At 40.5% G+C, this 17,039-nt stretch overlaps 1 protein-coding gene across 1 annotated transcript in view; it reads left to right on the top strand.

The window, feature by feature from the left end:
• Positions 1–17,039, top strand: part of schip1 (schwannomin interacting protein 1) — a 223,477-nt gene that overhangs the window by 87,758 nt on the left and 118,680 nt on the right. The gene's annotated exons all lie outside the window — the stretch shown is intronic.

Raw genomic sequence — 17,039 nt, 5'->3', positions numbered from 1 at the left:
ATTTGTTGGAGAGTTGCTTTGATATATACCTACAGTGAAGGGCATGAGGAAAGTTTGGTGGTGATTTATGTTAACTTCTGATGCATTTTTCATCCCAATTTTGCATGAATATTACTAACATGTAGATCAATAATCTTGTAACATTCACCATACTTCATCATATATAACTATATAAAACATAATTTTTTGATGTTCAGTTTTCATCAGAACTGTCTTCGAAAGGTCTTGATTCAACTATATGATCATTTTTGGAGGATGTACTTTGTGGTCCTGTTGAATTGTATTGCATTATACTGACTGGTGTTTCTGTTATTTAGCATTAGTTTAGGCTAGAAGCAGTGCCTAATAAACTGAGTGTATGTTCAAGACTTGAGAAACTAGAAACAAATGCAGGCGATTAAAAGAGTCTGACAGAAAGCAAACTTTGTAATTTCAAGGCAAGCGGACAAATTCCCTCTTACTTGTCTTTGTAAGTGTGAGTCCACAAAGACTGATGTTAGCTTGTGTGAATACTGGTATGACTGTGTGAGCCATTAAGTAGAACTCACTGGACCATGCTTCCATATGGCTGGCCTCAATGCATCCCATGTCATGCCAGTTATGCACTGAGATTAACTAATTCACTATTTGTTGAGGTAGATTGCTCTGCCCAGAAGCACATTTTATTCTGTCCAGCACTCTGTTCTCTCTCTGTAATGATGGAAAGCCTTTCTACATCACTGGTCCAGATTTCTACATGAACTGGAGTCAGAAAGGAGCAGATAATTCTGCCTTATGATCAGGGCCTGAAGTTAACTTTTTTAACTGGTGGATAATTCACCTGCCACAGTGTTTTTTTTACCAGACAAATTTTTGGGGGGGCCTAAAATAAAGACTCAGAAAATGCATTAGAATGAAACGTCTGTTTTTATTTATTTTTTTTAAATCGTCCTGCTCATCCTCTTTTTGTTCTGTTGCAGCCATATGCCCCCACATTTTTTATTTTTCTTCTTCTTTTCATTTTTCATTTTGAAAGTCCAATAAAACACTTGCTCAGTGTTGTGTTGTCTTATTGGCTACACGCAAACGTGGCAGGTAGATTGACAAGCATTTGGCGTGTGGGCGGGTGCCAATTTCATGCCCTGCTTATGATATATGACTGTACACTCACTCAAAAAAATCTGTATGTAACTAAGGAATTGACAGTGCTTCACCAACTGTGTATTGTTACAACATCAAACAATAGAATACAACTATGTACCTTTCCTTACTGTGTTACATTGGAAAGTGACTGGTAGTACTGATCTGCCTTTAAAACAGAAAACCCTAGCAGGTGTCCCTAACAGTGTGAAATATCCCTGCAAGGGATTTTCCATAAACAACTGCCATATCAGTGAATTAGTGTTCATCTCTGCACAGCTAATAATCCTGTGGGTGAGAATGTTTAGCATGGTTGTTTGGATCCATATGAGCGAGCAGACCTCTTGAATGTGTGTAAATGGTCAATTGGCAGTGGAAATAGCCAAAGGACAGTGGGGAAACAGCATACAGTAATATTAGTAGTAATAAGGTTTAACTTGCTGTGAGCACTAATGCCTTTTTGTAAAAAGTGAGATTTTCACGTCAATCCACAGAGAAATGCACACAGCCCGTATTCAGAAACTCTTATTTTACACAGGCCGTCGGGACTTCAGTACCGTTGTGATGTGACAACAATGGGTAGAAGGTGCTAATCGGACATTACCTGGGTGCAATGATGGTGTAGGGACTCAGAGTGTCGATGTGGAAGACCCGGAAAGGTTGACCAGTCAGAGCAGACTGAGCTTTTTCCAGATTGGGGCTTAAAAAGACAGGCAGGTTTCGAACAGAGGTTAATTCAGGCATATTCAGACAGACAGTATGAGAAAAAATGAGAAAGTATTTTTTTAACATTAAAGGATGTAAGCATGTTGTCAGAAACCCAAAATACAAGTAGGAACCTGAAAATGAACATATTATGGGACCTTTAAAGTTATTTCTAGCACGAGTAGATCATCACATTTTTTAGCACATTATGGCTTTGGGTGTGTTCCGTATTTATCTGTGCATCCTAACCCCCTCGCCCCTCGGTCCCAGTCCAACACATGTCCCTTTGATCAGCTCTGATGTTTAATTACACAAAAGAAGATAAGACCATGCCCTCCATCTGAACTTTCAGCTTTGTCTTCTACCCTCTTATCTATGTCTAATAGGAAACAGCTGGGCATATCATGGGGAAGTATAAAACACCTTATCCCAAAAGGCTTGCTGATTGTGTTCCTTTGTAGAGACTGATGTACACCAGGTGCCCAGCTACAGTACTTATCCATGGTTTAGTGCAGTCCTTCAACTGAGACTGTTGTGTGACGTAGCAGTGTCTCTGGATGCTTTATTAACGCAGATGTTCACCTGACTGATGAGGATAAGACACATAAAGAGGAGAAAGAAAAATAGTCTCCAATGGATTACAATGTATGGCGCTGTGGAATTCTGTCTTTAGTTAAAAACTATTTACCGCATAAAACCTAGCTGCTGACAGAGATGAAAACAAATGGGGAAGGAGGGCTCCAACACATTCTGCATCCAACCCGAGACCACTCTGCATAGTAGCTACAGTGTAAGTGAGAAGGGTGGAGAGAAAATGTGAGTTATGGAATCTGTAATGAATAGCCTCAATGACACCACTAGCTGCCAGATCTCATAGTTTAACTCAATCCATCACTAAAGGAATATTTCCGACTTTTCCCCCCGCAGCTGAAATATGAAAATCACAGCTACTCTGTCCCGTTTTAATACTGAAGCCATCGATTCACTGACCGCCATCTCACCGCAGCCTTAATTACATGGTATCTTGTGTGCTATCTGCCCTCCCGTCTGAGCCCGCTCATCATTCAGTCTAAGATGAGTGAGATGAGCCCATTTTAATTAAATAAGAGAGAGAGAAGAAGAGAGATTATAACACCAGTGTGTGCAATAGACCTGGGTGGAATGTCTACATTTGACTTTCACAGGAATTATGAACTGCTTAGATGTGGAGTCACACTGTAGTTATATAACGACTGACAAAAGATATGCACAACCTGAACAGAGTCATCTGTATCAAACAAGTGTATAAAAGTATTGAGAATTTGTTTGTTGCAGCAGTACAATAGAAGCAACAGAAATAAATCGAGATAGTATAGGTATAACAGACTAGCAATGAGAGCTACATAAACTAAAATATATGAGGATAAAATAGAACCTATATATAGATACAGTACAAGAGTATTACAAAAATGACATGTACACACAATGATAGTTCATGATACGATATTGTTAGTAACGGTACTCAGTGTGTGTCTGTATTAATTTAACAGAATATACTGTAGTTCAGGAGTCAATATAACATGAACATAATATAGTGTAATATGGTGCATTAAGATATAGTGTAGGTAATGAGACATAGTATAAGATGCAGTAGAATAGAATAACATGATATATGGTACAGTATAACAACAACAAAGTATAGAAAAAAATGAAATCTTGCAATTTCAAGCTTCAAAACGGTGTAATGAAGTTCACCCAGAGAAATAATTCACCCTTTACCTAAAACTTACATGCATGGTTGCACATGCATGAACACAATTAAGTTGTGAGTGGATAAATCTGAAAAAGCCCCCCTTGCATTGGCTTCTGGCCGACGAAGCCACATACTTTCTGGCACCCCTACTGAGTGTCTGCGCAGTGCTGCCGCGTGAGAGGAGAGAGGTGAAGAGACGGACCTCAGTGGTCGTAGATTTGTATTACTCTGAGCGGCATGCATGGGAATGAATAAGGCCTTCCTTATATTTATTTATTCCTTTTTCCTGATGGTCTGAATAATTTGCTAAATTTGTCACTAGTCGCTTTTTATAAATAAAGTTGTTACGATGGTTGGTAAAGGGGCTCAAGGCAGCACCAGTTGCTAGTTTGTGTGGACGGGAAACTTTTTAAGAATGACGGAGAAAAAAAATATAATTTCCTATTGTGTGGACGTACCCTCCGACTGAAAATTACACAAGGGAATGAAATTTACAAGACCAGACATTTACATTGACTCTATTTTGCCATTTGTGGTAGAAAGCAGGAGGTGCCAGTACACCAAAGAAACAGTTGGGTTTTTTCACCTGGAGTGAGAATTTTCCTTAAGGGCACTGGCTGCACGTTAAAGGGAAATTCTTTCTTAAACTCAATTATTTTCCAAGCAGTGACAGCAGTATCCTCAAATTCACACGTATCAAAGATTGCTAGGTAGCTCGTAGTTCGCAACATTATCAACATAAAAAGGCTTAAGTTGTTTTTAAACATCTCAATTATTTTCCAAGCAGTGACAGCAGTATCCTCAAATTCACACGTATCAAAGATTGCTAGGTAGCTCGTAGTTCGCAACATTATCAACATAGCAAAGCTTAAGTTGTTTTTAAACGTCTCAATTATTTTCCAAACAGTGACAGCAGTATCCTCAAATTCCCGTGCATCAAAGATTGCTAGTTAACTTGTAGTTAGCAACACTGTCAACATATCAAAGCTTACGTTGTTTTTAAACGTCTCCATTATCTCCATCATTTTCCAAACAATGACAGCGAGTATCCTCAAATTCCTGCCTACTTTCTGGTATCATACGTCACTTCCGTCAAGCCAGGGGCGTGTGTCAAGTGAGGGGCTTGTGCTCCGGGGCTGCAGCTGGATGCTACTCGATCAGCAGGGCAGCTGTCTTTCTCTCTGTGACACACACACACACATACACACACATGCACACCAGGCAAAAACCGCTTATTGCTTTGCCTTTCTTCCAAAGCAAATTGAAGAGCTACAGGTATCATTTCGGGGAAGGATTAGGGTGAAGAAAAGTGACCTGCAGTCTGTACCCAGTTCATGCAGCAGCATGTCACATGACAGAGGCCTGACACTGAGGTCAAGGGTCAAACTACTAAGTCCTAGACCCTAGATCATCTCCCAGGACCCCTCTATCGATTTAACAAAGTCCTCTTTGGATGACTTTGGAGGGAATAACAGAGAAGATTTATTCTTGTTTCTTTCCTCCAGGTAATATGGTTTTAAGTGCAGTGAGATGCACAGGTGTAAAACTCCTAGGAATGCAGTACAGTGCTATTTCAGGTTGAATCCTTTATTTCAGGTTGCTTGAATTTCTTGTTATTTGAGCTCACAGTGCATCAAGTCTTGTCCACCTCTATCTTCCCTATATCCTCCCATGCTCCTTTGGGTTTTGTTTCCTGAGCTTAAGACACAGTGGACCACCGTTGCTCTGCCACAGACAGGTCCACAGCAAAACAGTGACTTCACACTACTGAAATCAACTTGGATAAGAGGATGACGGAACTGCGGACGACTGAACAGGACGTTTAGTAGTTGGCGCCCAGAAAGAGCTCGATCAGCAGCTAAGGGTTATTAGGCAGCTCCCAGACTTAAAGGCTGTCTCAGTCTCTAATTTACTCTTCTCAACTTCTCAACTTCATCCTCGTTTACCTTTCTTTCCTGCCATTCTCCTGATTCTGCTTGACTTTTTGGCAATCTTCTCTCCTTCCCTTATCTCTCACCATCTACCGGTTATTTCCGTATTTTTTTACACCTTTTTGTTTGATTTAGTTCCACCTTCCTCTTCTTCCATTCTGCGTCTTTCTCCTTTCATCTTCATTGTTGTTGGTAACTCATCAATGTATCAGCATGGGACTAATATTGCAACTTGCATTTATCATAAACTTGCCTAAACTACTGTGGTGATACTGCATATGCCTCTGTGCATGTGTTCGGGGGGAGGATGATTTTCTCCTTCTCTTTTTAGTGTCGTTGGTTGAGAGCCAAGAAAATATATGTTCAGCTCTTCTGCCTTAATGTGTGTGGAATAGCTGAGTGCTGTAAAAATAATAATAAAAAAAGAACCGTAATTGCACTCCATCTGAAAGGAGCGGGCAAAGTGACAATCCCCCAAGGACTCCCCCAATACAATAGGAGAAATATAGTCAGGGAAAGACACAGAGGCACAGTCACCACCTTGTTCTCCTTATGGAGCATCAGTCATTCAGCCTGGATTGATTATGGTGTAGAACTGTGATATCTAAACAAACAGAGAGTTTCACTTTAGGTATGACTCTGTTTACCATATGAGGTGTAATGTCTGATAATCCACAGTTAACTTGATGGTGCTCCTCTCTATTCTCAGTTACACACTGACTTTTAATGCCAGTTGGTCTTAATGTCACAAGAGAAACCAGCAGAATATTTTGCCTTCAGGGAGCTAGCAGAGTTAAGTGCTTGGCTCGCTGCTTGTTGTTTTCACTTTTTACTTGTTTAAGCATTTTTAAAGAATGACTGCAGATTGTAGTTTTAATGCAGTTACTCTGGAAATATTTGTTTATAGATTTAGTGAGCCGACCTTTTGCTTACAGAAAGAAGATTGAGCATGAATGCTGCGCCAGCAATGCACTGCCTCAAATACATAGCACAGTGCAGATCCCCACATGCAGAATAAGGGTACTGACTTTTGAATTAAATGTGTAGCATTAATTACCAAAGTTACTTGGTAAGTATTGTTTTCTATAATGCTAAAGGGACAAAAGATTCCAACCAGCAACCAACAATCTGACTGGCTTGTGCTTAGATCACACTGTTTAAGAAAAATAAAAATGATCTTTTTGCAGCAGAATGGCCGTGCCGTGTTATACTATTGTACTTTAGACTGTTTAGTTGTTTTTGGTATAAAAAAGCACTGCATCATATTTTGTAAGCTCATCAAATGTATAGTATGTTAAAGTTTAATATACAAGGTAACTTGTAATTATATTTGTCAAATAATTGAAAAGTACAATCTTTCTCTCTGAAATAGTGGCATAGTATGAAGTAGCATAAAACTTAAATGTTTAATACAAAATACTGTTTGTTCTTTTATAGTGTGTATGTCCCACAGTTGTATAGTGTTGGTGAGTTAAACATGCTTTATAATTCTGATGTATTATTTTCATTGTTATTTATTCAATTGTACTTACAGCTCTTGGAAAAAGCACTTGGTTCCACTGCTGACAGCTGTTGTGATTAAACGCCTTCTTCAAGGGAACATATTAGGCGCATTTCCATTTAGGTCAAATGTGGCCACTGGGAAAGTTGGAATGGACACCCTCTCAAATGTCCTCTCACTCGGCATGTCTCTATTACAAAAAAAAAATCTGTGCGTGCGTGCGTGCGTGCGTGCGTGCGTGCGTGCGTGCGTGCGTGCGTGCGTGCGTGCGTGCGTGCGTATCAGTGAAGAGCGAGTGACCACTGGATAAAAGTGTCTACTCTCTACTTCACTGGCTTTTAAAAACGTTGCCTGTTGTTGCAAGGAAACACTACTATAGTAACATTTACCATACTCCTTGTTGACATACAGACCAACCAACTGGTTTTAGATGTATAACTTTGTCAGGCCTTTAGGCTACTGTTTATCCAATGTGGTGTCCATGCAATTGTCTAAATAGCCTTTTATTAATCCTATATTTGGTGTGATGAGTTGTTACAGATGCAATGTTGAGCTCTCTGAGTTAACATATTAGTGAATCAATAACATTTAGCTTATTACTCAGTCTTCAGGGGAAAAACACAACTCTGTCAACTAACAAGCCAAGGACCTTCACTCCTCTATCATGCTGGTGATGACAACCACTTCTCACAACATACCTTAAATGCATTAAAACTAAGGCAAATGTACAAACAGTGCTGGGAAATCAATCAGAGAGTAAATGTGATGAGTTTGTTGAAGAAAGAGATAGATTAATGATAGGGTACAGCCAATTGAGAGAAGAAATGGAGTCAAATTGATTGGTATATGAGAGAATGTCTTCTCCAATCATTCATATTAAATGTTAACCATGGAGACAAATACCCTAAGAACACAGATACATTGGTTCATTTTGCACACATGCACATGCAATTATATATCATTCAGTAAGCATTTTAAAATCATAGCCTTAATCTGTTGCCGGTGATGTTTTAACATTAATACCAGTGATACATTGGTTTGTATACACACACATATAGTGCACAAGATTCATCTTTAAGCATAGCTTTGAAAATCAAAGCCTTGTGCTTTCTTTTCTGTGATGTTTTTACATACAAAAGCTCCAATCATTTCTAAGCTCTATGTCTGCACTCAGTCAGACCTCCGCACACTATTTACTTGCTCAGCAGGAGGGGAGAAGGTATTCATTCCCTGTTCCAGTGGCATTTGTGACTCCAATTTGGCGAAAGAAATAAGGAATTTTAGAATAAGTCTGTGAAGTCTATAAAACAGTCAAACGACAAACGTCACCTCTGGCCTTCAGCTCTGCAGTGTTCTGTCCAGGTTTCAGAGCTTGACAGCTGCTATAAGTGCACTGATGTAGACTGTGCTGTTGAAATTACACCATAGCTGTTTTTAGCCTTCACTGAGCATTACTGAGAGTGTGTCATTTTAACCAGTCTTGTTGCCCTCAATATGTTAGTCTTGTTGACAATCGTATAGGCACAACCTTACTTTAATCTACCGGCCCTTTATGTGAAGTGATAGTCCCTGGAAAATAAAAACCAAAAAGCTCAAAAATGCATGGGGAGGAATAAGTCATCTATGGGCAGACATTTCTTTTCTGATTTTTCTATCTCCTCAGCCAAAGAAAACCAATTTTGTTTTAATTGTCATATTTCCAGCAAATCAATTGAGGTTGTTTTTTTTTTTTTCTTAAGCGGTGGAAGAAGTTCTAATCCTTATTGCTGCGGGCAAAAAAATAATTGAGTCAGAGAGGGGTCAACACACATGCACACAAAGATAAAGGCACACACAAAAACTATCTTTAGACACAAGTATGTATCTACACAAACCATAACTCTCAACACATAAATATACAAATACTTATCTAAATATACACATATGCATGTATATATGTTTAAAAGATCAATCTGCTGTTTTTTTAGATTATTATTATTAATTGATTAGGCTCTAAAATGTCAGGAAAAAATAAATAAGGCTAAAACTTACAGGACAGCTGAAGAGTGACAGGAAACAGGAGGGATAGAAAGAGGGGAGGACATGCAGCAATGGGCCGCAGGTCAGACTGCTGCATCAAGGACTTTAGCCTCTGTATATAGTGTGCCTGCTCTCTCCAATGAGCCACTGGGCACCCCAAACAATGACAACGTTAACATGCTAATGTTTGGTAATATTTTCCATGTTCACTATCTTAGCATGCTTACACAAGTACAAAGCTGAGACTGATGGGAATGTCATTAGTTTTCAGGTGTTTGGTCATAAACCAAAGTAGCCTATTTGACAAATTGAAATTTTGACCTGATGATGAACAGTGTCATTCCAAAGATTCTAATAATAATACTAATAATTATTTTATGATGATACTACACACACGTCTTATGAAAACACACCATGCAATAAGAGCCCAAAGAGCAAGACATAAACATTGCTATGGCTCCTAATATGAGTGTGTACAGAGGTAAATAATCATCTTATATTGGCGCCCACCTGACTTTGTTGCTTGGGGAAATCCAGCTAAACCACCCAGCAGGGAGCCTTCCAGTCCATTGGCTTCATTACAGGTAGATCAGCCCTGCCTGTGTGACTCCCACTGTCACGTCCACAGAGGTAAACGTGTGGTATTTCACGATTGTGGGACCGGTGCGGAGGACATTATACAGCGTATCTCTATTCAAGAATAGCTGTGTGTGTGCCACATCATCTGCAAAAAGCAGAGACGAGATCCTCAGCCCTACGAAATGCAACCCCTCTCCACCACGTCTACGCCTCGATATCCTGTCCATGAAAATCAGGATTGGTGACAAAGCGCACCCCTGGCGGAGACCAACCCCCACCGGGAACGAATCCGACTTACTGCCAAGGATCCAGGCACAGCTCTGGCTTTGGGTGTACAGAGATTGGATGACCCACAGAAGTGACCCCCTCACCTCAGGATCCCCCAGTTAGAGCTGGTAAATGTGGCCCGGGAAAGGGAATTTTTGGGTCCGCTGCTAGAGCTGCTGCCCCCACCACCCGACCCCGGAGAAGCGGTTGATGAGTGAGTGATGAGAGGTTTTTATTTGTGATTTTAGATACACTCGCCAGCACAAACACAAGAGCCAGCTTTAAACTTTGGTTTAGGGCAGGCTAAGATGGCGGTGTATGTGAGCAGGAAGAGAAAGGTGGAGGAAAACCTCCACATGGAGTCGGTCCCTGTCTGTGTAAATATGATTTGAAATATGCCAGATTGTTGGTTGATTTTATTTTTTATAAAACTGCAGGTGACCTGGACTCTTTTAAAGATCTATGGTGTTTCCAAAATCCTTTGTGTTCTGTCACAGCTGGAGAACTGTTGTATGCAAATTATATCATGTAAATGTTTTATTTATTTATTTATTTATTTATCAAGGCAAATTACTGCCAAATAAAGTAGATTTTAAAAATCAAAATCTCTCTCTCTCTCCCACTCTTTTTTTCTCTCTCTTCCCTTTTCTTCCTTTATTGTAGAGGAGAAATGAAGGCTGCTATTGAAGCTTTTACCCATGTGTGTCCTTGCCTCATCTCTGTGATGAACACTCCCTCAGACCTGATGAAAAATACTTTGATTAAAGGTGACAGCTGCCAATAGACATGGATTTTCCCCTTTTGTTTGTAACCGTGTGCATGTGCGTGTGCGTGTGCTTGTGCGTGCGTGCGTGTTGGTGTGTGTGTGCGTGTGCGTGTGCTTGTTTGCATCCATGTATGCCTGTGCGTGTGTGTTGGTGTGTGTGTGCGTGTGCGTGTGCGTGTGCGTGTGCGTGTTTGCGTCCATGTATGCCTGTGCTCGTCCGTATGCTTGAATGCGGTTGGTCTGTCAGCCGGGTTTCAGTTGGTGTGATTAGGATCATATCCAAATCACACCAAGCTGAACCTCTCGTCTCTCATTTACCCCGATGGACAACCGCTCGGGGAACCATAGAGGCTAGACACATCCCTCTCTGTCTGTCCTTCTCACTCACTCTCTCTGTTTGTTTGAGCGTGCATGACTATACGTGCCTGTTACCGAACAGCTGAAGGGCACTGAGTGTAGAAGCGTATTCATTAAAATGAATCCAATATTTCAATATCTACTCTCAGTGTACTGTAGCAGCATAGGGGCATGGGTATCAAAATTGAGCAGATAACAAGTTATTCCAGTTGAGCCTTATTTGTGCCATCCTGTGTCATGAATTTCTGGTTTGCCTATACCGCTCGGCTCATGTTCCATGACTGTACGGCACAATATTTAATGAGCTGTGGGCGTAATTGCATAAAGATGATTAGAGAGATAATAGGACAGCTGTACATCTTCTGGAATGACAGCAGTAATAAAGGAGCTTAGGGCGCTATCAGCAATAAATAGCATTCAAAATGTACCTGTCTTAAGCCTGTTACAGTGAGGTCAACAAGAGGTCATTTTAATTTCAAGCCTAACCTAACTCTCCTTTTTCCAAAAATGATTATTCTTTTAGGATGCTTCTGGGTAACAGGATCTAGAACATGTCCATATAGTTCAGTAGTGAGAATACCTGCTAAAGAGATTGCTAAATGCTAACTGTCACTTGTCTTAGATTATCTCATCTGAAAACAGAAATGAGTCGAATCCCCTTCAATCCATCCACAGCCACCTCAGTGTATCAACCCACCCATATCAAAGATGGCACAAAGTGAAACAATAGCTGTGGGCTGATCTGACATCAGCATAATTCCCAAAGCTCTGCAGGCATATCAGTGTCAAGCATATGCTGACAGAGATAATCCACAGGTAATTACTCCTTTTTATTAATTTTCCATTTTTAATGTCCCCATATCCATTTATTCACTCTGGCACAGCTGACGAGGGGCTGCAGTGGAAAGTATTATGTATTTAGGGAAGAATCATTTCAAACTCAGTGTTTTCCCATTGCATGGAGAGGACCCATTAGACTGATGCAAATAATATGGTAATCTGCCAAAACTTCAGACTCCAATATATTCTAATATTCAGCTGCACTATTGTTGGCACTATGCCTTGAGCTATTATATCACTGTACATAAAGCCAAATCTTGGTTCCAAATAATAAACTCCACAGTGTATTCCTGTGCTTCGTTTTCTTCATTTACCTCCTAATGCATCGGCCTGTCTGTTCTATGTTGAAAGGCATTTGTCTAGCTGTGTTGGTCAAGTAGACTAACAGCCAGTCTGAAGTGACTTTTTAGGGGCTTGACCTTCTCAATACACATAAAGAAAAGAATACTGTGAGCAAGTACAAAGGCAGACAGCAGTGTGAAGCTAAAACAAACTAGGAAACTGTGAAGACAAGAAAATGGCAGACTAGTAAAAAAGGAACATCCATCTTCTACCGCTTGTCCCCATTGGGGTCGTGGGGGGGCTGGAGCCAAATCCCAGCTGACATCTGGCGTGAGGCGGGGTACACCCTGGACAGGACACCAGTCTATCACAGGGCACATAGAGATAAACAGAGACAGACAACCATTCACACTCACTCCTACGGGCAATTTCGAATCAGCAATTAACCTAACACATGCATGTCTTTGGACTGTGGGAGGAAGCCGGGGAACCCGGAGAAAACCCATGCAGACACGGGGAGAACATGTAAACTCCACACAGGGCCCAAACCGGGATTTGTACCAGTAACCCTTTTGCTCTGAGGCGACAGTGCTTACCACCACATCACTGTGCCACCCTAAAAAAATATTTTTATATATTTTTTATAATATTTTTTAATACTTTTTTTTTTTAAATGAACATGAAGACAATAAAGTGATTTAAGGCAGAAAAAGTTGCAGCTAAGAGATGGTAGAGCAGGATCATTATGTTTCATCACAGAGCACCTTCCTCGGACATCATTCTGCCACTTCCAATTAAGCCCTCCAAACACAGACCTCTGCAGACGGGAGAGAAGCACTCATCTAAGACTGTGAATGTCTCCCACTGGTCCAGTTTCCCTGGATAAGCAGTGGATCGGTGCAGCTGCCGCGATGCTAAGTCTGAGAGACTGGGACCTGCTTTGTCAAGCTGAGGAAGCTCCAGCTGTTCTGTTGCTACACGGAATTGAGGATGCATCCTTTACCAGGATAAAATGAGCTTGCAGGGAGAGAACAAGAGTGGTTTCATAGCAGGCACTTTCAGCTCAGGCCAAATGGTTCTCTGATCTAATCAGGCCTCACATCCTATGAGACATGGCTCCTCCGTGCCCTTTATTTGTCCGTCACACACTTACACATACAGTACACATTAAGATGTCCACAGAGACCTATTTGCCTCAGGTGCATATACAAACACACTAGCATCTCTCGTATCCTCTTCGTCCAATTAAGCATACACACTTCCTCTTTGCATACATCAATAAATATAGTGTGTGTTAACAAAATATAAAATATACAATGGGAACTTTACCAACAAACACCAGCCATGTATTTTTTTATTCAAACTGTTTTTTTGTCTCATAACAAAGTCTCTCAAGGTGTGCAGAAAACTCGACCATGACTGCTTTTTGTTGATGACTCATCCAAATCATCCCCACTGCCCAACTATTTTTTTTCTTTTATCTCAATGCAGTTCCCATGAACCAGTGGGTCTGCATTTACGTAATATCCTAATCATTGGCTCAGGATATTTGTAACTTTCCTTCATAGTCCTGAAACTCACAAAATGAATTCTAACGCAGATTTGATCAACTGAGAAGCAGTTGATTTGAGTTTCCTAAATGTGCTGAGCACTACTGGCTGATAAATGTGTGTGTGTGTGTGTGTGTGTGTGTGTGTGTGTGTGTGTGTGTGTGTGTGTGTGTGTGTGTGTGTGTGTGTGTGTGTGTGTGTGTGTGTGTGTGTGTGTGTGTGTGTGTGTGTGTGTGTGTGTGTGTGTCTGTGTGTCCTGCGATGTGTGTCTGTGGAGACAGTTGTATTGTTGCTAGGATGCACATCTCTCTCAAAAGGAAATTAAATCTGGATGACGCCACAGCAATTAATCTTCCATGAAGTCTGGACAGAGTCATACACACCCCACACACACACATGCACACACTCAGATGCGCTTCAACACACACAGATATATAGCAATGATATAGCACTATTTCAGACCATCCTTTGTGCAGTAAGGTAACTAAGAGTGGATACAAGCATTTAACAGTTTCTATTTATACCTGACCTTTGCTACCAAAAGCTTCTGAGGGTGTATGTATGCTGTGTACAGTATTTCCCCCAGGTACGGGGCCGAAAAATCGGAACATTTCTTTTGAAAACGCAGATGCATTTGTTTGCTTTTCCAGGTGGTTGACGCAACAAATGTTCCGACGCGCTCTCTGTCCACTGGTGGGAGTGTGCTCAATCGCGTGTGTATGCACATGTCTGTGTGTGCGCATCGGGGCGACTCCACGGTGCACGATACAGAGAGCAGAGGGGAATTCTAAACACGACCATATAGAGACAGAAACGACATGCCGTCTTGTAAATAAGACAAATAACATAAGGCTATTTAGTTTGTTAAAAAAAGGACAACCTATTCCATCGGAAAAGGTTATATTGGTAGGGGAAACACTGATGTGTGTGTTCATTTATATAAGGAAGCATCATCAAGCTAGAAAAACTGCATTTATCAAACGCTGAACGGCAGGAGCAAGCACCCACACAGTAACACAATTAGTACAGAGTTTATGCAGTAAGTTATTGGCCTTATTGAACCACAAAACAGAATGAATCTCAAAGCCAGACAGCTCTAGTGGCTTATGAATAATGATTTCACAGCAAGGTAATTTGATTTATCTTTGCATAGTTTTAACTTGAGCCTACTTTTTCTTCATTGGTGAATTGATTCCCAAGGTTGAGAGACAGCACGATGATAGTACTCTGGGGTTTGTTTGAACTCCTTTTTCTTTATAAACCACTATGCAAGTGGGAGGGATCGAAAAAGACACAAAAATATAGAAGATTAGAGAGCTTGACGTAAACATTTAGATAGGATCCATCAATATCACAGTAGCAGTAATTATTTTCATAGAAAACGATGTGATGGCACACTGCTTTGTCTCCTCTACTCCTTCGTCCCTCTCAGCTTTATCCTATTTAATACCATGCCCACAGTGTACCACATTAACTCTGCAGCCATCCCTCTTTATCAGTAAATTGAATATTGATGCCTTTCGGCCACTTGAGGCTAGGTCCAAAAGTGAGTCAATCCCAATAGAGCCCCCTTGCCTGGTACAAAAAAATATTTTTGTTCTTTATTTCCCACGTTCACGGTTATTTTTGTATATAAATCACCCATCGATTTAAGGGGAAATTCAGTATTTTTCAACCAGGACCCTATTTCCCCATATATTTCTGTGTCTAATTGCAAGTTTTTTAAATTGGTCAAGTATTGAGTAAGATCCCTGCAAGACCCCTGGCCACCGCAAACCAGGATGCAATGTAATGAACGTGACCATCAATGTACTTCCAATAAAAGTGCTTGTTTTGCCACCAACAGGCTCCGATTGTTATTATAAGTGTATGACTACATTATGGAAAGATGGAGAAGTTGCTGTTATCCGGCCATTCTTTTGTGTGTAGCTACTGTGCCTGCTACTGCAGCTATTATTTCCAAACTTCAGGAAAATGTGCTTTAGTGGGATTTATTTTCCTCTTTAGCTGGCGGTAGTCATCCCAGTCAATTTATGCCTATCCATTAGTGGTAGACCGATACATTGGCAGACCGATACATTGGCAGACGGATACCGATACGCACAAAAAACGCAAAGATGCGGGCTGCATCTAGTTTTTTCCTGCCATTATTTACAGCCAAGCGTCCACAGGCAGCTCCGGGTTGTTTGAGACACCTTTTTTAAGTTCAATAAATGTTCCTTTTTTTTTTAAATTTGTTGTCATCATTGTGTCATTTTTATGACGTTAATTGAGGGAGCAAAAGTAGTGTCGACTCCAAATATCGGCTCAAGAAAATCGTCAGTCTGTATCGACCCTAAAAACTCTGTAACGGTCGATCCCTACTGTCCATATCTAATGCTAATGTTAGTCTATTAACACTGTGCAAAGTGTCGCTCAACATTTTGCTGTCACAATTTCGGAAATGCACAAACACAAACCATTGTTTGTAATCTTATAACGTTAGATAACATAAAGATCCTCTCTCTCACTCAAGTTCCACATCGCTGTCTTCCAGCAACAAATCATCTCGTGAGATTTCAGAAAGAGATTTTAGAACAAGGCCATCTTTCTGTAATGTAGTCAGACACTTATGATAACAGTTTGGGCCTGTTATTAAAACAAGCTTTTTTTAATGGACATATGTTGTCAGTGCGCATGTGCCCGGTGGTTGCTAATGCTTCATACTGGAACAATGTTTTGCCATTAGCCGCTAACACAGAAAAACATGGGGAAATAAGGTCCAGGATAAAAAAGTACCTTAGACTTAAAGATATTCATAATTAAAGGAGCACTATGTAGGTTTTTCTCCCATCTTAAAATTGCATATTGTATTCAAATGAATAATAAAACGCATTAAGCCTTAAGCCAGTACCACGTAGTGCTTTATGTCCCTCTTTGCCGTTCTAAGTTTTTTATAGACCAGGAGGACATGGAAGCCCCCATAGAGCTTACCCGTCCTATGTAAATACAGAAAAGAAATAATTCGCTCAGGAGGATAAGTAAGATTGCTGGCAGAGGTAATTGTACACCAATGAAGACTTATTTATGAATGTCGATCTGAGGTAATAAATTACTTAAATTTAAATTTTAAATTAAAATAATTTCCCCCTGGGGATTAATGGGTATTTCTGATTCTGATTCTTATTTTGAAAACACTACACAGTGTCCCTTTAAGGCCTGGCCGTTTGACAGGTGGCTGTTGTTACAGGCTGTGAGTATAGACCGGAGGCTTCATTTGGCGTCCATATTTATACAGTCTATAGTCTGGCCTTGAGCCAACAAAGCAGCAGAAAAAGAAAGTAGTTGGACTCAGAAGTAGTTTTAATTGCATTGTGTTGAACCATTGGTTGCCATTTGTGGAGGTTTATGA

The sequence above is a fragment of the Echiichthys vipera genome (assembly GCF_963691815.1).
Source record: "Echiichthys vipera genome assembly, chromosome: 5".
In the NCBI taxonomy this organism is placed as follows: domain Eukaryota; kingdom Metazoa; phylum Chordata; class Actinopteri; order Perciformes; family Trachinidae; genus Echiichthys; species Echiichthys vipera.
This window is presented reverse-complemented; position numbering and strand designations above follow the sequence as displayed.